Raw genomic sequence first — 7984 nt, 5'->3', positions numbered from 1 at the left:
GCCGGGGGCAGCGCGCGCCCTCTGGCGGGGACAGCGGGAGCCGGCGCTCGGCAGCGCCACGGGCGCGGCTGCAGAGGGCGGGCTCGGAAACCTCGGGTGCAAGCGCTGCGACGCACCAGTGACCGCCGGGAAACGGGCATGCTCAGTGTCACCGGGCGCGGGGGAGAGGAGTTTCGTGCTCTTTGAAGGTTCTTCACCCAGAAAGGTGGCTGGGCACTGGAACAGGCTTCCCAGGGTAGTTGTCACACCACCAAACCTGATGGAGTCCAAGAAGCGCTTGGACAACGCTCTTGGGGACACGATTCGAGTCTTCGGGATATCCTTTACATCCCCAAGATGCTAAGGGTTGGACTCGATGATCCTTGTGGGTCCCTTCCAACTCAGAATATTCTGATTCTGTGAAGTGGCTTCACAACTAAGTCTCATTCCAGCCCAGTAGAGTAAGGTCTTTGAAAGCAGGTGATGATTAGTCCCGTAGGGAATGTTGCAGATAAGGCATAGTCTGCACTTCTAACACATTGTCCCACAGAATTTTACAGTTCCAGTGGCATGCTCCTAATAAAGATGCACCGCATCTAAAGCCAAAGTGTCTGGAGAAACTGATTAATTCAGATCTTCACCTTCTTCAATGACGGTTCAGTCTGTAGACCCTTGTCGCGGGTTGGGTTTGTAACCGGGCGGAAACACCAATTTAGTGTAGTGGTTTGGCCCAAAATACTCATTACTGTTTATCTGCTGTGAGATAAGAATTAGGAGAAATGCAAAGCAGGCACCAAACTTGAAAGAATATAAAGCAGTTTATTAACAGACCTAAAAGAGGGAAAAAAAGAAAAAAAAAATTATACCACCTTCAGAACTCTCCTCCTCCCCCCACCTTCCTCCCTTCTCCCACTGACAATGTGAAAAGACAACCCTTAAGATGTTCAGTCTGTTTACCACTTCCATAATAACCTTGTTTAGTCAATTTAGAAAGAGAAGTCTCTTCTTGCTCATGCTATGAAAACATTATCACAACGAGACAGCCGCCCACTTCCAAATATTGTTCAGTCCATTTAGGAAGAGGAGTCTCTCTGCCTGCATGCGAGTCCCTTCCCTCGACTTGCAGCTTTTCCTGCAACTGCTTTCGAGGGTCCACTCTTGAAGGTTTTTGGGGTACAATTTTAAGGTTGAGCCGTTCAGAAACAAAAACAGAGGCCCTTCTCCTTCCCTGGGAGCAAAGGGTCTTCATCATCTTCATCATTAGGACTATCTCTGGGAGCATCTCTAGGAACTGAGGTTTTCTCCTTTCTCGTTTGGAGCAAAAGTCCTCATCTGGTTCATCTCTCCCTGTCCAAACTTCTCATGAAATTACAGCTGTGTCAGCATCTGCCTATCTCGGCACAGGTGCTTTTGCTTACGAGTTGAACACTCCACCCCCCATATCTTCATGGAATTACAACAGGATACTCTGATATATCATAGCTTCACAACAGAATTTCAGCTTTAAGCATCTCCTCTCTCTCTTCCCTCAGGTTTTCAGCTCTTCACAGCAATAAAAAGGGTTAATCTCACCTCGGCCTTGCAGCTTTGCAGCTGGAATGTTGAATTTTTCTTATCGCAGTGGAAAGGGGGGAGAGCCGAGCCGCTCCGGCTGCCCACGGCAAGGCAGTGGGGGGGGTTCCATGGCTGGAACAGGTCCATCAGCTCCAGGATGGCCGTGGCCCAGCCCGGCCTGGCCCAAGCAGGGCCTGGCCGGGCCCGCTGGCCCCCACTCGGGGCCCGCAGCCACCTGTGCCAGCGCCAGAAACGAGAGAGAGCTTGGAGGGGGAGTTTGCCTATTCTTAAATGTGGATCACAGAGGTGATCACAACTTTAAGTGGCTTAGAGAATTGTCCGTATTCAAACTGGCCAGCTGATAGGCTCTATCAGTTCCCAGAGGAAACTGTAAGCACCCCTTAGCAAGGACGTCCCTTCCGGGACTATGCTTGCTAACCTATGACAACCCTTCATTGATTCAATATAGTGTATTAGCCAGTGGGGTTGGTACCATTTTTTGGTCCAGAACACAGGGCCACTCAAGTGCCACCTGTGGCCAGTCTGTACCTGGAGTGCTCCTTTGCCATGTATATAGTCTTTGTGGCAGAGTCAGCACCACCGGACTCTTTCTGGGACTCCAAAGAGTTCCTGTTCTACCTTAATAGGGTGATTCCTTGCCCAAGACAGCAGTTAGGTTTTCATCTTTGACTAAAAACAGAGGGCCAGGTCTAAGTGGCAACGTGAGGGGCTGCAGCTCATCGTCCAATGCAATCATGCAGTAAGTGCTTTATCCCAACTTGACCCATTGTTTTGTCAGCACAAAGTTTTATCCAAACCAGAAAAAGTAAGAAGCTGATATTCTCAGCTGGGTGTTCAGGGGGCTCCCTTCCTCCTTATGGAAACCCTATTAGTTCTAGTGTGAAAAACGTCACCTGCCTTCAACTTCACACTAATGGTTTTCGTACTTTGTTCTGTATGTTATTAGGTAAGGCATAGAGAAGAACATTCAAGTCATCCCTAAGAAAATGATGAATTCACCAGCTTGTATCAAATTTATGCTGAGTAAATACTTACATGAAAGAAAATGGTTAGGAAAAATGTAGTTCCGAAGTCTACACAGCTATAGAATTTCATCTACCTTTACTTTCATGGATACTTGAGATACTTTCATGGAAGATTAACAGTATCATTCTGAAATGGTATTACAGTTATTGGTAAATGGTTGTAGCTTTAGTCCATCACTTCCATAGCTCCATGGTGAGTTTAGAAGCTCCTTTCTTTCTGGCAATGGAAGTGTATGCCAAGCTGGATAACTTGCCAATGCAGAGAAAACTTCCGTATTCCTTTCATATTTCAAATTTCACAAATTTCTTTAAAATTCCCAAGACTGTTAGATCTGGATGTCTCTTTTGATAAGAGGAGCACATGTACTGTCATTTTAATCATTAATAACATGCTATAGGACTACATTTGAAAAAAACTTCTTTATTCCTCTTTTTACTTAATATAAGTAAGCAGTCTGAATTATGATCTGATCTGAAAAAAACCACATGATTATAGAACATTTTGCAGTGTGCATTGCAATCTGTAAGGATGTACACCAGGACAAACAGTAGATAAACACTGCACGAACAAAGCTGAAGCTTTCTATTCCATAGCAGATAGAAAAACATCTTTCACAGGGACAGATACTATGCTGTGATGGAAGAAGTCTCAGGTTCACTCCTACGTTTCACAGAAAAGTTCCCATTTTCCATATTTTCAAAGCTATGTAGTTCTACCTTATGTGTTGCTATATCTAGATGTGAAGCAACTGCTGCAGTTCTTCAGCAAACTACCATGACAGAAATATCAAACCCATCCTCAGGTTTTCAACAGCTTTCCACATAAATTTGAGTGAAACATGCAATCTTAATGTTAAGGCATGCTCCAACATAGGTACAGTTATACCTATACAGTTAAACCACTTTGATACAGATGATGATCAGGATCAATAGTTACATTTTTAGATTTTTCTACATAGAGAAATCCGGAGTGGATTACTAAATGCAGAGACAATGTCCCTTATTCTGGAAGTTCCTGCTCTGCATGTTAGTGAAGTCTTTGAGGATACTTTGCAATAGTATAACTTATAATTCTTTAATCTTATCTTCTTCCCTAGGTATTGGCTGCTAAAGACAGGATACTAGGTTAGGTAGACTCTTTGTTTGTCCCAGTACAGTCATTCTTTTGTTCTCCTAGTGCAATGGAGGCATAGAGAAAGGGACATTGTTTTGAAAGCCATAAATACACAGTCCTGCATAATAAAACAAGAATTCCTTGCATATTTTCAGCAGTGTTCACGGAAGATTGAAATTGTATTCTGGATTGTTGATTTTTTAATAGTTAAAAAAGCAGTTCCTCACATCATCTACATGAGTGTAAGGTAAAGAACCGCCACAACAAACCTCACTGGAAGGGTATGAAGAACTGTCTTCATACAGAAGAGATGTCTTAGCTATAGTAATTTACTAGTTATATTTTATGAATGTGTCTTTGTTTTAGAGAATTCAAGAAGAAATGCTCTGGAATAAGTTGCTTCTTGTTACAGGCTTAAACAACTCTTTTCCACCAATAAGGAATGAATACAAGTAGATGTAAGAGAAAAAAATAACACTTTACTAACACTTTACTAACAATCAGAACAGCAACAGGCAAAGAATAACAGTAAATAACTGCTAGATACCATATTGCTAAATCTCACAGGGTACCACCCCTCCAAGATGGCTCTCTGCGGCCGAGCATGTGGTTCCATGGACAAAGGGCAAAATGGTGCCAGTTCTTCCCCTGCTCAGTGCTCTGCTTATCTCCCTGATGGCTGGAGCTCCAGCTGGTATTCTCTGGATCACAGGTCTAGAACTCGTGGAGGAAGTTCACTTTTCTCTTGGCAGGAGATGGCAGGGCAGGCAAGGCGGGGCAGGCAAGGCAGGGCAGCTGGACTGGGTTGACTCGTGGTTTTCCCTCCTTGGCCAGGCAATGCTAGTGGAATTTGCCCTGAGGCAGCCCAAGACCACTAACTGCAGCCTCTCTGAGATGAGAAAAAAAAACCAAAAGAGAACCCAAAACCGAACAGCCTCTGTCCACACTGCCTCAGCTCCATAGCGAGAAGCCAAGAGCCAAACCAAGAGGTCAGAGTGAGAGCTCTGCCTCAGCAAAAATGAAAAGCCCAGCAAGGCAAAACTTAGGCAGCAAAAGAGGGCGAGTTGCTTGCTAGAGCCGACTTTAAAAATGCCCACAATACCACCCTCCCCAGTTCCATCTTCCAGCTGCAGGGTCTTAAAGAGACAGTAACAATTTTGGGGCACATATAGATACAGAATACAATAACCTTTTTGGGTTACCCATGCCAGAATATAATGCTAGTTTTTGAAAAAGTATGCTATTTGCCATTAATATGGGTTGAACATGTTAAAGGAGGCATTTAGCTCAGTTCGTCTATCAGAAAAGCATCCCTGATTGTGCAGTTTGCTATATGCATCTCCATGCACCCATTCTCCCATATTTCCAGCTTCTGGTTTTGTAAGTGTTAATATTAAATAAAGATTGTATATTTTGTTTTTACTTACAGCAACTAAGTTAATTTGTTTCATGTCGAAGCCATCTGAAAATGAATTATAAACTCTAGGTAAAACAACCGTACTCAACTATCAGTAAAATTATTAACACATGTATTGTAATTAGTAAAATTAAATGTACTAATTTTAAGATAAAAAGAAGAATAGTCCAAACAATTGCAAAAAATAATTCTGATTATTATATAACTTAGTGGTATCATGAATTGCCAAAGAGCTAGTTGACATTTAAAGTTTCTTATAAAGAGTTAAGAAACAGATGCAGCTAAAATACTCTAACACTACACTTTATCTTTAAAGAGGATCTGAAGAAGCAGATGGAGGTATTTTATATACCACATACATATTTCATATACTACACTGAGAATATGCCTTGAAAAATGCATCTTCTTTCTCCATTGTCTTTGCTAAAAGAACTACTCAAAAATCTACAGGTATATTAGAAAGACTACAAGCAGCAGAAGGGGATGTAAAAAGCCAGAGTCCACTGTGGTGGAGAACAAAAGATGAAGTGAAGACAGAGTGATTATTAGCTAAGTCCTGTTCAAGAGTCGTTTCAGTTTGGTCAGATTACCTTGTAGGATTGAAAAGCCGCCAGGATTATGTTCTAACCAAGCAATGGTACCTGCATACCTGCAGATACTACTGAGAAGTTTAATAATTCACTTGCTTATGACCTACACATTACCTTCATTACTAGACATTTATTGCAGATTTTTTGTACAGAAAGTGCAATAAAATCCCACAGGCAGAAGGTTAGAGCTGGTAAAGTTCAGGGAAAAAAAAAATCTGCCTAGGAAAAAGACATTATAAAGCTAGCAGCAAATACAGCTAACTTGAAATAATTTATTCAACGGGAATTCTCCCAGACAGTCTTAATACAGGTTAAGCCCTTTTCTGAAATATATGCATAAACTGAAAATACAGTCTGATGAGAGAACACTGCTGATATTATGGCATACATTACACTCTGGGTAGGATGGGTGTTTCTAATGTTACTTCTAAGTATAAGATGAACAAAAATATTTGTCCACAGATTCATAGCCATGTTATTACAGTAAGAGATCAATAGAATTTCTTTAAACTTGGTGCAATATTTCATCAAAGTTATTTCAAACTTAGGAATAATAAATGTGTTCTGTTGAAGATTTGCAGCAACTGTTCATGGCACTGTTTACTACTTCCCTGGAATTACACATTCCATTAGGCTGCATCATCTGACTCACTGTTTAGTTAAATACATGTTTCTATTGATATGGACACCAAGCTTGATTGTATCCCATTCATTAATTCAATTACTTAAATTAAGAAGCCAACAGCATTGTTTCACAGTGAGTCATTTGGTGTTAATGGTCCGCCTTTATAACTCTTCTGCCAAAAGCACGTCTCACCAAATCAACCATCAATCAAATGGAAGGCTCAGAAAGTGTTAGTAAATATTAGTAAAAACAAACCAGAATAGTTGAATGGTTGTAGATTCTGTTTTGACTTTTTGTCACATTTCAATACTGTATGAAAAATTCTGGGAGATTTCTAACATATTCAGGATGTGCATTACTACAGTAACAGCATACTGAAGTTTTTAATCTATATTCTACAGAAGATGGGGAAATAACAGGATAAATTATTATGTGCTGTACCCTAAGGAGTACATTCAATGTTTAGTTGAATTCATACTCTTGACACATTAATATATTTAATATTACATACATGCTTTAGGTACTTACCTGCAAATATTTTAATCAATTAACTCGCAGCAGCAGCTTATTTGCAGTCAACTAGTAAAAACAACCTAAATAAATAAATAAATAAAAAGACTGAAGTATTTAATACACTGAAATTCAACGAAAAATGAAGAAACATGAAGTGTTTAGAAGAGCAAGCTCTGACTGTATACTTAGTACCAAAGTGCTCCATAGTACACCACGTACTGTGGTGGTGTTCTGATCACAAAGATCTTCACTCTTGTTATAATACACAACAGAAAAGGTAATTGGTGGTACAAGGGTGTGAAGCCAAGCTTATTAAGATTACGTGGTATCTCAAGAAAGTATTCTTAGGACACCATAGTATAAGAATAGATGGTGCCTGTGTTCTTAATAAACCAAAGATAGCTGTTAAGTATTACTACACTAACGGAAGAGCAATTGCTTGGGATTGAGTTCATGCAAGACAGTTAATGAAATAATGAAAGATATTGGTCTGGACAGGTATTTTAGTTGTCTAGGTAAGAAGTAGCTATTGAATTATTGTGAAAGAAGTAAAATGATTTGGCTATACAAATCCTTAATTAGGATTGAACATTAAAAATCAGAATGTCAGTATGAACAGGATGGTCAGTGAACGGCTTGCATTTGGGCAAAAGTAGTGCTATGTGAAAACGATTCTTACCTTTGATTCGTAACACCGATAGGTTGACATACTAGTGCCTACTAATGGCAGCCACCAGCTTCAGCAAATAGAAGAAACGTGAACTTCAGCGTCCTTGTCACTTCAATAAAACTCTTAAAGCCTAATTCCTTCTGAAGACCTGCAGTACCGATCTGGAAGGCCTCCTGTCTGCTCACACAGAAGACATTTGAGGTTTGTTTGGTGTTTTTTTTTTTTCCCCCCTGTGTTTACTGTTTGTTTGCTTGTTTGTTTTAATGGTACAAAAGTAGTCAAGATACCTATGGGTCTTAATTAGAATAACTAAGCTCTGAATTGTTACCTCAGGCAATTCTCTGTGTTCAACTCTGCCTTTTCATGGAATGAGAAACAGTTACCCAAGTGAATGCTTGGGACACAATGAGAGCTATATAGGGTCTAAGGTTCCAGCTAGCTTCCATCCGGTTTTCGAGGAAAGATGACAACAGTTT

The 7984-nt window shown here is 40.6% G+C and overlaps 1 protein-coding gene across 1 annotated transcript in view; it reads right to left on the bottom strand.

Moving 5' to 3' along the window:
- Positions 1-3396, bottom strand: part of FCHO2 (FCH and mu domain containing endocytic adaptor 2) — an 89387-nt gene extending 85991 nt beyond the window's left edge. The window contains exon 1 of the mRNA XM_042012719.1: positions 3392-3396. The gene's annotated coding sequence lies outside the window, so the exon portion shown is untranslated. The remainder of the gene's footprint in view (positions 1-3391) is intronic.
- Between the last annotated feature and the right edge of the window lie 4588 nt (positions 3397-7984).

The sequence above is a fragment of the Corvus kubaryi genome, unplaced genomic scaffold (assembly GCF_017639235.1).
Source record: "Corvus kubaryi isolate FWS band 111438036 unplaced genomic scaffold, C.kubaryi_AGA036_p1.0 split1-37296, whole genome shotgun sequence".
Lineage (NCBI taxonomy): Eukaryota > Metazoa > Chordata > Aves > Passeriformes > Corvidae > Corvus > Corvus kubaryi.
Note: the sequence above shows the minus strand (reverse complement) of the source record. Positions and strands in the feature narration are given on the sequence as shown.